Consider the following 13881-nt stretch of genomic DNA (forward strand, 5'->3'; position numbering starts at 1 on the left):
AATACTTAATTTCATCCATCTGTAGTTAATTTTGCAATTTGGGATATTAAAATGGTGAAAGAACATGGAATAACTTCCTCCCCTTGATTTTCTTATCTCCATACCAGCCTACCAATTCAAGCTGAAGAGCTACATGAGAAAAAGGAAATGGAATAAAACATGTCAGAAGGGATGTTTAGCTGTGGCTCAAAATGAATAGAAACATAAGAGCAAACTGTAAGCATTTAAATATATATACATGAGCTCACTGCCACCACATGCAGGCTCATCATTCCTATGCATATGAACTGAATTATCAATATCTAATAATAGATGCTGATTCATGGACACATTTCATCTTAGTCATATATAAATAAGCCCTGGGTGAGACAACTATTTCCATGAGAATTGGAACTTTCTCTCATCTAAATTTCTGAACTTTTTACCATTTTGTATTCATATTCATTATTCATTTCTTGGTTTGACTCAGTTTATAAATGTAATATTTAACACGCAAATTGAACTTTGTGGCCAAAGACAGAGAGCTAGCATGAATCAGTTTTAAAAACAAGAAAGAGAGAGGGGGGAAAAAGAGAGAGAAAGAGAGAGAGAAAGGAGAAAGGAAGGGGGAAAGAAAGGAAGAGAAGAAGGAAGGAAAGTCACAGTCACTTGAAAAAGTAAGCAATAAAGTGATAGAAAGAAATCAGTTTACCAGAGCTCCCCACACAGTAACTTTAAGCCCAAACTCAAAGTTGCCCTGAACCAGCACAATGGTCATAATTACTCTAATGAGAACGCAAATTGTTTTCAGTGTTCCAGGACTGTGTTCTGCCCTGTTTCTTTTCTGCTCTGGCCCTGAATCTTTTATAGATGTGCTGGAGGCTGAATTTGCTGATAATTATGAGAGAAAGTGCTGCTACTGTGGAGAAAAGAGCACTAGCCTGGGAGCCAAGAGACCCGAGATTTAGTCTACACTCTTCTGATCATTTCTTAGAATGTGACACAAATTATTAGCCCTTTCTGGACCTCCATTTACTTTTCTGCCAAAGACAGGATTTTATATTTCTGCCATACAATGGCTTCAAAACAGAATAGCAGACTTTCTCAGCAAACTACATGCACTCTGATGCAAGTGTGTGAGGTGGGAAAACAGTAAGGTACTGAAGTCTCAGGGTAGAGGAGTGAGGGCTACAGAAGGTTCAGATTCAAAGAAGCATAGATTAAAGAATGATCTGTTTTAAACCTCCTAACACTGCAGCCAGGCCCTCTCATTCATCCTCTGCTTATCCGGATCCATGTAGACCATAAGAAACATTACCCTGGTTGGGGGAGAGCTAAGGAGGAATGAACAGGGAACAGAATAACGTTCCTTCAAACTGAAAAGTAAGAAATGCCTGCCTTCTCCTTCTTCTCTTTCCAGAAAGTTCTATTGAAACTGGTTTCAAAACACTAATAAAAAGATAGGTAGCAAATCAATGTGCACATTACAATTTCACTTTTTATATAAATAATGGGAAGAAAACACACCAGAATTATAATAGTAATTACCTCAGGACAAAAATAGTTTCTGTGCTTTTATACAGTTTCCTTTTTTTTTTTTCACAATAACTCCCTTATGAACTCCTCATTCCACTCTTGATTCTCAAAATACATTCATCATAGAGATCCTAGAATATCTTTTTCTATATGTATGTATTAGGTAATGTGAATCTCTTGCTTAGAAGCCACCAGTTCATTCCTATCACAATTATAACACAAGCCAAATTCTTTACTGCAGTCAAGACTCTTCATCATTATTTGGCATAAGACTACCTCTAGGAACTTATTTTCTATCACCCTTACTTCCTGGCCCAGTCTACTTCAGCTATTACTTAAATTCCTAAAGCCCGCTTTCACCTCAAAACCCTCATACTTAGTCTTCTGCTTCCTGGTATGTTCTTCCTCCAAGTTCTCATGTGATTAATTTATTGCTATTCTCATTGTCAATTTCAAAGTGATATAAACACAGAGGCTTTCCTTGATTCCCTTCTTTACATTAGTCCCTCACAGAAATCTGTATTCTTCCTACATACCATTTGAATAATTTGTCATTTCAATCAAACATACTTTTTTGTTTTGCTATTTCATACTGATCTGTAAGCTCCTTGAGGATAGGAATGATGTCCCTCTTGCTCACCACTTAGCACTGGGGAATGTTCAACACCATTCATGAAATATATAAGGCACTCAATGTTAGTTGAATGAATGATTCAATCAGTCAACATGTATTACATTTGTAAGACAGAAGAAAAGATGGAGGGCACATTTATGGTTATAATTCCACCTCTACAGTGCATCTTTGGTGGTGTGTGTCCTCGGTATGAATGACCATTTCCAAAAAGGACCTGGTTCTAGAAAGGACACTTTAGTCCTTAGCAGTGTAAGTGTTATGTTTTTGTGCATACTCAGTGTCTAGATCCTCTGAAAACTTGCTGATGAATTCATAAATTCCAAATACCTATTCTGCTTCATAGGTCAGCTCCTTACCCAGGAATAGTGTTCTAAGCTTCCATTAGAAAGCAGAAACTTCTTTCAGTTTCTAACAAAATGAATAAATTAGCTAAGAAGGACTTAGGTTAAGAACACTGTGGCCTAGCCTCATCTATTATTTTCAGTTATGACAAATGGTAAAGAAGTTGCAATGCTGGTGAGTTATTTCAGAAGAACTACAAGTTCGTACTATTTATTTATACTTCACATTCAAAGGCACACTTGAAAGAAAAGTAATTATTTGAATACAGTGATAAAAGACATGGAATCAACTTTAATGCTTATAAATAATAGGCTGTTAAAGAAAATATGATACATATACTCCATGGAATACTATGCACCCATTAAAGAGAATGAGATCATGTCGTTTGCAGGGTCCTGGATGAAGCTGGAGTCCATTATCCTTAGCACACTAATGCAGGAACAGAAAACCAAATACTACATATTCTCACTTGTAAGTGAGAGCTAAGTGATGAGAACACATGAACACATAGAAGGGAGTAATACACAACAGGGCCTTCAGGAAAAAGTAAATAATGTGTACTAGGCTTAATACCTGGGTGATGAAATAATCTGTACAACAAACACCCATGACACAAGTTTATCTATGTAACAAACCTGCACATGTATCCCTGAACTTAAAATAAATGTCTTTAAAACATCTCTTATTAAAGCCTCTCTCTGATGGACAATGTAACTATTAATATTTACATACTTCAGAGGTGGGAAATATATATTTGAGAGGTCTGGAGCCAACAAGAGTAAGATTCACAGTCAACTGTCACAATGGAAAACACAGATATAATGACCCATAAGAGATACAGCCTAATCTGATTCCTGCAAAGGACGGTTGCCTCTATTAACGGCAAGGTGACATAAAAATGGCCAATAAGTATGTGAAAAAGTGTTCAACATCACTAATTATCAGAGAAATGCCAATTAAAACCATAATGAAATATAATCTTACATGAGTCATAATGGCTATCATGAAATAGAAAAAGAAAACTGATATTGGCAAAGATGTAGAGAAAAAGGGAACTCTCACACATTGCTGGTGGGAATGTAAGTTAGTACAACCTCCATGAAAACCATGTCGAATTTTCTCAAAGAATTAACAAGAGAAATTCTATTTAATCCAGCAATCCCTCTACTGGGTATCCACCCAAAGGAAAAGAAATTATTATGCCAAAATTATGTCTGCACTCATGCTTATCACAGCATTATTTGCAATAGCAAAGGTGTAAGACCAACCTAAGTGTCCATCAACAGATGATTGGATAAAATGTGGTATACACACACACACATACACACAGACACACAAACACAATGTAATACTATTCAGCCTTAAAACAGAATGATATCATATTTTTTGCAACAATGTGGATGAAAATGAAGGCCATAACCTTAAGCGAAACAACTCAGACACAGAATTTATACCACGTTTTCACTTAAAAGTGAAAGTTCCGCAATGTGTACACATGGACATAGAGTATGGAATAATAGAAAATGGAGACTCAGAAGTTTGGGACAGTTATGGATGATGGGAAATTACTTAATGGATTCAACGTGCATTATCTGGGTGGTGGATATCCTAAAAGACGAGACTTCACCACTATGCAATCTATTTATGAAACAAAATTACACTTGTACCCTATAATATGCAAAACCTTTTCTTAAAAAAGAACAGAAGCAATTCCTTTTTTTGGAGGTTTTCCAAACAAGAAAGTCTTTTTCAAAAGTAAACGCAGGATTTGTGTCTGCAAAATGCCCTCGTAGGTAATGTTTTTCTTTCATAACACTCTCTTCTGTTCTTGTAATTTAGAGACTTCCATTTTAATATAGGTCAGCATTCTCAGAGTTATAGAGAAGTTGCCATTTGAGGAATGAATTACAGGGCAGGGTAGATGGGGAGGTTGCTTGGAAACTGTCTCTCATGCTGCTAAGGTCCTGTTATTAATCTAAATTAATTTATTACTTAATGTGGTGACAAATTGATTGTTATGTTTAAAGTTTAATCTTGCTTCATACTAGGTATTTTTTAATGATCATGTAAATGAATTTATTTTAAATTTCATTTTTAGATTGTTCATTGCTATTGTGTAGAATTTCAACTGACTTTGTCATGTCAGTTTGTCATGCTGATCTTGTACCCTGAAACATTGCTTGTTTGTTAGCTCTAATCAGTTTCCTTGTAGATTTTCAAGGGTTTTTATATGTAAGAGCAAGTCATGCGATAATAAATATAATTTTATATAATCCTTTCTAATTTGGATATATTTTATTTCTTTTTCTTGCCTAATTTCTCTCACTAAAGCTTCAAATACAATGCTGCACAGAAATGGTGAAAGCAGGCATACTGGCCTTGTTTCCTATCTTGGTAGGAAAACGTTCAGTTTTTAACCATTTAACATAATGTTAGCTTTTTTGTTTATAAAAATCCTTTTTCACGTTGAAGAACTACCATTCTAGTACTAATTTGTTGAGTGTGTTTGTCATGAAAGAGTGTAGGGTTTTCCCAAATGCTTTTTCTCACTCTATTACGATCATGCTTTGTTTTTCCCCTTTATGCTGTTAATATGGTGTATTACATCAATCAATTTTCATATGTTGAGCAAATCTTGCATTCCTGGAATAAATTTGACTGTTCAGGACATATAATTATTTGAAAATGTTAGTAGATTCAATTCATTAGAATTTGGTTGAAGGTTTTTGCACTTATTGCAAAGGAAACCAAAAGATATTTGTCTATAATTTTCTTGTGATTTCTGTATCTGGCTTTTTTATCCATATAGTGATGACCTCATAGAATGAGTTAGGAAGTATTTTTTTCTTTTGCACTTTTATTTTTTGGAAGAGATTGAGAAGCATTGGTGTTCATTCTTTTTAAAATACTTGTTAGGGCTGGGCACGGTGGTTCACGCCTGTAATCCCAGCACATTGGGAGGCCGAGGCGGGTGGATCACCTGAGATTGGGAGTTCAAGACCAGCCTGACCAAAATGGAGAAACACTATCTCTACTAAAAATACAAAATATTAGCTGGGTGTGGTGATGGGTGTCTGTAATCCCAGCTACTCAGGAGGCTGAGGCAGGAGAATCACTTTAACCCAGGAGGTAGAGGTTGCAGTGAGCCAAGATTGCACCATTGCACGGGCGACAGTGCAAGTCTCCATCTCAAAAGAAAAAAAAAAAAAAAAAACCGAAAAACTTGTTAGAATTCACAGGTAAAACTATCTCATTTTCTTCTCTTTTTCCTCTTCTTTTTCTCTCCCTTCCCTCTCCCTTCCCTCTCTTCTCCTCCCTTCTCCTCTCCTCTCCTCTGCTTTCTTTTCCAGAATTTTTGATTAATGATCTTATTTCTTTACTTGTTATAGGCTTGTTATTTCATATCTCTTCTTGGTTTAGTTTTGGTAGTTTGTATGTTTCTAAACATTTGTTTTATCTAGATTATCAAATTCATTGGTATCCAAGTACTCATAGTATAGTGTTCTCTTAAAATAAGTTTTTTCTCTAAAAATTGTACTACTGTGATTGTTTTTTTTTTCTAGTGAACTATTTGACTGCTTTCTTATTTTTCCCTTCCATTGTTTTTTTGTATTTTTATTTTATTTTTATTTTTGTAGTACTTACCCTGGGAATTATAAATAACATTTTAATTTTGTAACACAGAATTTTAAAATAATACTAGCTTGATTTCAATAGTATAGGAGAGACTTACCTTTGACATACTCAGAAAAATATAAAAGAAAATTGAGAAGGATATACTTTTCTGATTTTGTGATTCAATTTACCTTTTTCTGAGGTTATGTCACACCTATTTCACATTTTAGGCAATACTCATATAATTTATTCTATATCTTGTGTCTAGCACCAGTGTAGCATCTCTATGTCTGATGAAACACTGCCAAGTAAGAGGATTTGTAGATAATTACTTTTGTTCTCTGGAACCAAAGCACACTACAGTTGGGGGTGGGGAGTACTATGTCTCACTGTTACCAAGAACTCATGAACAGGATTATGCAAGTCCCATCCTACCTACGGTTTAAGTGTCAGGCTTGGTATGTTGTCTATTGTAAAACACGTAGGTTATAAGACAGTAAGTACTATTATAAATTACTAATGCAATGTAATGAAAATAAGCACTATTGAAAGTACCAGTTTGCAAGGGAGCTTACTTTTGTTAAATTAAGGCTTGATTGGTTCATTTTTCTGTTAGAAATTTTATCTGGAAAAAAATTATTTGCATCTCTGAACATATGTAACCAAGAATACTCCTAAGATTTATTTGAGCTCTTTCAGCTTCAGTGTTTTAAAAGGTATCAAGATTCAAATGCTTCAAAATAAATGCATCATTGTAAATTTTCTTCCCAATACATTGCATTAATAAAAGGACAAAAGCTTTCATTTATCAATTGTCTAATATATTTCAGACATTTTTCATCCATCATTTAATTTACTTCATGTAACACTTTTGAATAAAGGGTAGAAAAATTTTTGAGCTGGTGAGGCTGTGGAAAAACAGAAATGCTTTTACATTGTTGGTGGGAGTATAAGTTAGTTCAACCATTGTGGAAGACAGCGTGGTGATTCCTCAAGGATCTGGAACCATAAATTCCATTTGGCCCAGCAATCCCATTAGTGGGTATATATCCAGAGGACTATAAATAATTCTACTATAAACACACATGCACTCATATGTTTATTTCAGCACTATTTACAATAGTAAAGATGTGGAACCAACCCAAATGCCCACCAATGATAGACTGGATAAAGAAAATGTGACATATATACACCATGGAATGCTATGCAGCCATAAAAAAAGAATGAGTTAATGTCCTTTGCAGGGACATGGATGAAGCTGGAAGCCATTATTCTCAGCAGACTAACACAGGAACAGAAAACCAAACACCACATGTTCTTTCTCACTCCTAAGTGGGAGTTGAAAAATAAGTACACATGGACACAGGGAGGGGAACATCACATATTGGGGCCTGTCAGGGGGTGGGGGTCAAGAGGAGGGAGAGCCTTAGGACAAATATGTAATGCATGCTGGGCTTAAAATCTTGATTATAAGTTGATGGGTGCAGTAAACCACCATGGCACATGTATATACATGTAACAAAACTGCACATTCTGCACATGTATCCTAGAACATAAAGTAAAATTAAAAATAACAAAAAAGCGTCCACTACACATGCTTTTTGTGTTGGAGGGATATGGATTAAAAAATCCAAGCTAAATAAACTATGAAGTGTTCCAAAAAATCTGTAATTCTTTATTGAGTCTATTCCCTCCACGTACTGGAATCTGTCCTCTGGATCTGAGTTTTGTGTATTTTGAGCTTATGATTAATTAGTCACATTATTAAATATTATATCCAGTCTCTAGTTTATCATTAATGACCCATTTTGGTTCCGTTATTTGTTTATTTCCAGCTTTTCTCTTTTCCATGAATGTACTCAACATGAATTTCAGCTTATAAATATTTTAAAATATTCAGCCCTTCTTTTTTTTTTACCACAATCAAGTTGAATTTATTTTTATGTTTTCTTTTTCATTTTAACTATAGTATTAGTTTTTGCTCTTTTATTGCTTTTTCGTTATGGATTTGATTGCTATTTTCCAAATATTTGAGTTGAATGCTGGACTATTTCAAAAACTCTCTTTGCCTAAAAAAATATATGTTCACTATACGTGTTTCTCTAGTAAAACTTTTTGTGAGAATATAAAAAATTTGAGATGTGTACATTGTGATTTTTCCAATGTAAATGTTTTTGAGTTTCCAATAATACCATCTCTTCATTAACAAAATTTATTTGTTAATTGTGTTTTCTTCCAGTTTATTATTTTTTGTGTGGTAAAATACACAACAAAATTTACCATCTTACACATTTTTAAGTGTATAATTTAGTGGTTTTGAATGCATTCATAATGGTGTGTAACCATTAAAAAATGTTGAATAGGCAATAATATTCCAATTCTGGGATTCAAATTTTTAAAAACTGTATGGTGGTTGGTATTATTATCATGTTACTTTTACTTATGGGGAGATTCAGGCTCCATGTGTATGCTCTTTCACTATAAAATATCATTTGTCTGGGTTTTGGAACCAGATACGTGAGGGCCCAAATTTAAGATTCATCACTTTACGCTAGGATTTCCTGGCAAATTAACTAATCTAAATTTAAATTTATTCTACTGTGAAATACTTCCTAAAACAGGTCACTTTAGTTTGAAATGAAATTGTGTACCTATATAATAATAGGTGGGCAATAAATATTAATGGCTTTCCTCCTTGCCTCTGCTACACCGAGGCAACTTTGCAGTGCAGTTAAAGCAGTTCAAATTCCATTCACATGATTTTGAGATGTGTCTTGGTCTGAGTTTGATTATTTGAATGCCCAGGTGCTAGATGCTCAAAGATAGAGCCCCGCAATTGAGTACTTATTATATTCTCTCTGAAAGGTTTCTGACTGGGGTCATTTCTCACTAGCTTGAAAAGTACTAGGGAGCAGGACACTTGTTCTATGCTTCTCTTAATTTTACATGTAGGACTGGGAGTATAGCATAATTTTCAAGGGCAAGGGAGCTGTTGCTATCTTTATTCAGTTTGTGATCTTAGGCAAATAACATTGTCGAGTCTATTTTCTTGTTTTAAAGAACATGATGGTCACATAATATCCACCTTACAGATTGAATGACATGCATATGAAGCATCAAGCATAGTAACCAATACATAGAAAGTAAATGATCAAAAAGTGGAGCTATTACTGGTATTAATATACACTTCAGTTATTGATAAAACATAATTGATTAATCTAATAATACTCTAAGACATTTAGAATAGCCTCATAATTATTTTCAGGCAGAGATTTCCTTCTGGCACTCAGATCAGTGAGGTCATTAAATAATTATTGCCATTGCGCTATTGTTAGTGTAATTGTAAGATAGCCACTTCCTGAATAGTGGCAAGCACAGAAATGTTCTCTTTTGCATTATTCCAAGGCTCTTGTCTTCAGGATGGCTTGTGTTATTCAACCCTCATAATTAAGTTAGTGGCAACATATGGAAGAAGTTTTGAATCAATTACTTTACTTGTTTCACATTACAAAATAATTACTCAGCTGAGCAGCTAACTTTGGTTACTATTAACAAACCACTGCAAAAACAGGATATAACATCACTTCCCTAGGTTTAAAGCAAAAATCCCCTATGCTAGGTTTAAAGCAAAAGTCCCCCACAAAAATAACTAGTACCATCAAAGCATGTATGTGAGATCAGCCACTGAAAACTCATTAGTATTTAGCTGTTAACAGAGAAACATTTTGGTTTTGGAATTTACTGGGTAATTAATTTACCAAAGAGCCATAGCATGATGAAAAAATAATCCAGATCACTCAAGACTATCCTAATAGGACAAACTACCCTATTCAAAGTGAGACTTCGACACTATTTTTGATAGAGTGGATAAAGTGAACAGCAAGGGCAAAACAAATCCCCGCTATATTCATCAAAGCTTAATATATGCAGACCCTTGGGGTAAACATGTTTCATGCTCTTTGGGGCCTGTCACCCCACAAGGGCCTTCTCCTTGCTTTTTACGCATTTCCAAGGCCACATTACTTTGCTCATCCATTTAGTTGGTCAAAATTCCTTAAATGACTTTATGCAGGACTGTGGCTTCTTGGGAAGCTTACTACAAACACTCCAAATGAGTATAGATAGTCCCAAGACCCAGGGGATATATGTTGCCTCGGTGAAAATTTGAAAGGAACATTGAAGGATAAAGGACAGTTATGTTTGAATAGGCAGAAAGCGCATATCTTTCTCCATTTCATAGACTACTTTTGTATTCCTATTAGAACTAGTTGGCCAGTGTGTTGAGCATACCCTCTCTGAAACTGTTTTCTACCCACAGCTCTTGCTTTACCTTGTATACACCCTATGAATCTAAAGAAATAACCTTAATAAATAAATAAATAGATAGATAGATAATTTAAAATGCTATATTCTAAGCCAAAATGTCTGTTGAACCAGGCTCACCTTAGGTTGAAATATAGTCACAAACACACACAAAACTGAACAAAATTTATCATTTTCTTCAAAGCAATGAATTCAACTTTAATCCTAGATGTGGAACTCCTTGAAAACATTATTTACAGCACTCATCACCACCTGTAGTTATATCACTCTCTTCCTCAATCATAGCCAAAGCACTCCACTAAACAATCTTCAACCTTGACAGACAAATTTAAATGCAGAAACAATCATCTCTTTAATTTTAAAATTAGCAATAGACTGAGCACTCAGAGAGACCTGATTGCCATTTGAGAAGTTGCAATGTTTCAAATTCTATTTCCCAGAGATTCAAGCCTGCAATTAGATAACTCTGAACAATCAATCAGCTGAGCTCTCTAAGAGAGAATATGAGAGGTTAGGCCAGAGTATAAAATCCACTAAGTGCCTTAAATATAAGTTTTAAACCTTGGCATTTTAAGTGCAGTGTCTCAAAGAGAAATTTTATTTCTGCATAATAAAGAGAAACCAAGTAAATTCCATGATAATGCACTTTCTTCAATTAATTTGGTTTTAGAAATCCAAGAAAAATTATCCTAATGGTTATAGTTAACCATGATAGAAATTCCATTTCCCTCAATGAGCCATTATAAGACTGGACAGAAAGTTTAGTGAAATAAATACAAGGTCTTTTCTCTGAGCTCCACTCTCCCACCCTCCTCCCCCAAACAAAAGGCAACAAACCAGAACATAAGGTTGTATATCAATTCTACTTTCTCCTGGTTTCACAAAACCTAGCATTTTGGGTAAGGTGTACTCTCAGTAACTAGAAGCCTGATTTCAGAAAGCTATAGCTAGGTGTCTGCTCTGATTCAGTCCTAGAGAAAACCATGCAAAATTATCCCAAAATTTTATATTATTATCCCTTTTTACCTCTCCCAATTAAACTATTATTCCACTATTTCCCTGACCTCAACTGTATCTCTTCCCTAAGATACTAATGAATGAAAACAGCTTGCCTGCTGTAAAGGACTATAATTTTAACATACTCAACAAATCTCTGTTTAATATGTATTATGTATAAGATCTCCTGTTTTATTTGACTTAGGATCAAGGCTTAAAAGAAAAGCACAAATGTGTGCTTTGGTGTGTGCATGTATGTGAGTATGCATAAGTACACACACACGCACACACACAGACACACACACACAGAAAGTCTTCACACGGATATTTCCAATAGTTAATGGAGATTGAAGAGAAATTTGTTGTGAGGCCTTTTTGGTAACCTTGGCCACAGACCTTGGTAGTTCTGAAAGCACTCTATATTAGAGAGATTGATAATTCAAAATTTATGTTTCTGAGGGTCAAAGTTTCCTCTCGTTTTTCAGTGTGAGGGTATGTTGCAATCCCAAGATAAACCCTTTGTTTGTGTTAATAAATTGGTCGGCTTCTCCAGATGAAAACAATTCCTTCTTTCCTCTTCCCAATTTGTGTGCAGGTTAGCACAACCAATAGGCATTAAGATAGTCCCTTTAAAATATTTTAAAAAACGACAACAATTCATTTTATCACTATTGATAATCATGTTGAACATATTTACTATATGCAAAACATAGTATGAATACTTTGCAAATTGCATTTACATTATTAACTAATGTGAGCACCCACAACAATTCTATGGGCTGAGTGAAGCAGGTCTTACCTCTATTTGACAGATGAGCAAAAATATACAGAGAATCTCATATATTTATTCAACTTAAGAAATTAAATAAGTGGCATATATGAGACAATTAACCATTAGGCTTAGCCTTTTACGTATTATCTTAAAAGATATTTTCATTAGAACTAATTGTATCGAGCATTTCTACAGGAGCTGGAGAGGCAAGACCCTAAATTACGTGCTTTGCTTTAAAGTAATTCTGACTGTACAGTTTTGAGGAGGAAAGTGCTGATCTGAAACTGGATATTAGGTATTTATGGCCCAGAATATAAATCCTGAAATGTAATGGGAGGGTTTATGAAGACTTGCAAAAGTAGAGAAAGGGAGAAGTTCACAGCTGTGGGAGAAATGTAAGGTTATGCATCAACACTGGAATTTTGCAGCACTGGGGCCAAATTTGCTGAGGTTGTGGCCCAATGTGGGTGACAGGAGTGGAGCATGGGAAATGTATGCTTTAGGCTCTATATGCCACTGCAAAAAATTGTCCCTAGGTGGAAAGCTCTTCTAAACAAAACCAACCCAGAGGATGCCACTGGAAAAGAAAGAAATTGAAAGATTTAGTAGACTTCAGAAATTTGTGGAGTTGGAAATGACCTCAGAGGTCATCTAATCTGACATCTTCTTTTATGGAGGAAGAAACAGGCCTAAATGGATGAAGGGAGGGGTAAATAGGTTATATAATGAGTTAGTGAGAGCGCTGTTGTCACAGGTCAGCACTTTTTGTCTGTAGTTATTTCTATTTCATCCTGCTTTAAAGACAGCTATATCTTTGCAGCAAGAAAATAACAGTCCGAGTAGAGGCATTGTACAGTTAAAGGGAAAGTGTAGTGGACGATGCTACTGTAATTTCACTTATCTAAAAAGTATGCTTCTCTAGTTTCCCAGAAAGCCTGAAAAGAGAATGACATAGGTATGCCTGAGTGCACAGGAGATTTAACTATGGTTACAGTACAACTGTCTAAGAGGAGGGTAAGAGGGCTTGGGATAACAAGAGAAACAGCAGGGCATAACTGAGAAATAACAGAAGAGTTACAAAACATGCTTGTAATTTCATAGCTTTGAGGCAAAATTTGCAAAAGCTGTATTCATCCTGGGAACTGTGAGCTGAGCATGGGAAACATACACAGCTGTGGGTCTAGAGCTTCAAGACAGAGAGGACTAGGGTCTTGGGTGGGGAATACCTTCCCAAAATCTAATAAACTTCTATTTCTGCAGTGTTTGCTATTTTACCAGTCAGATCCTTACAAGCATTTATTTTGCTTGTAAATTGCCTCAAGGCAGGAAACACAAGGTTGACAATATGGAGGTCCACGAGAAAGAGTGATTTAAAGTTTATCAAGGGATCCTAGGTGTACGTACCTCTGCTCTGTCCCGCAGAGCAACAAACAGGAACCCGAGCAAGCCTGTCGTGGATGAGAAAGGGATGGGACAAGAGGCGCGAAGAATGGCAGCAAGACAAAAGTTCTGATCAAGCTGCAAAGTTTATTTCAAAATGGGTTCCTTATATAGGGAGGGGAGAGGGTAGAGAGGGGAAAGGGGAAGTAGTTCTGATAGGCTGGGAGACGAGTGTTTAGCTCATGATCAGCTACCCCATTGGTGCAGCCATGCATGTTCTGTGCGTGATCAGGTCCTCCATTGG

The sequence above is a fragment of the Saimiri boliviensis genome, chromosome X, assembly GCF_048565385.1.
Source record: "Saimiri boliviensis isolate mSaiBol1 chromosome X, mSaiBol1.pri, whole genome shotgun sequence".
Classification (NCBI taxonomy): domain Eukaryota; kingdom Metazoa; phylum Chordata; class Mammalia; order Primates; family Cebidae; genus Saimiri; species Saimiri boliviensis.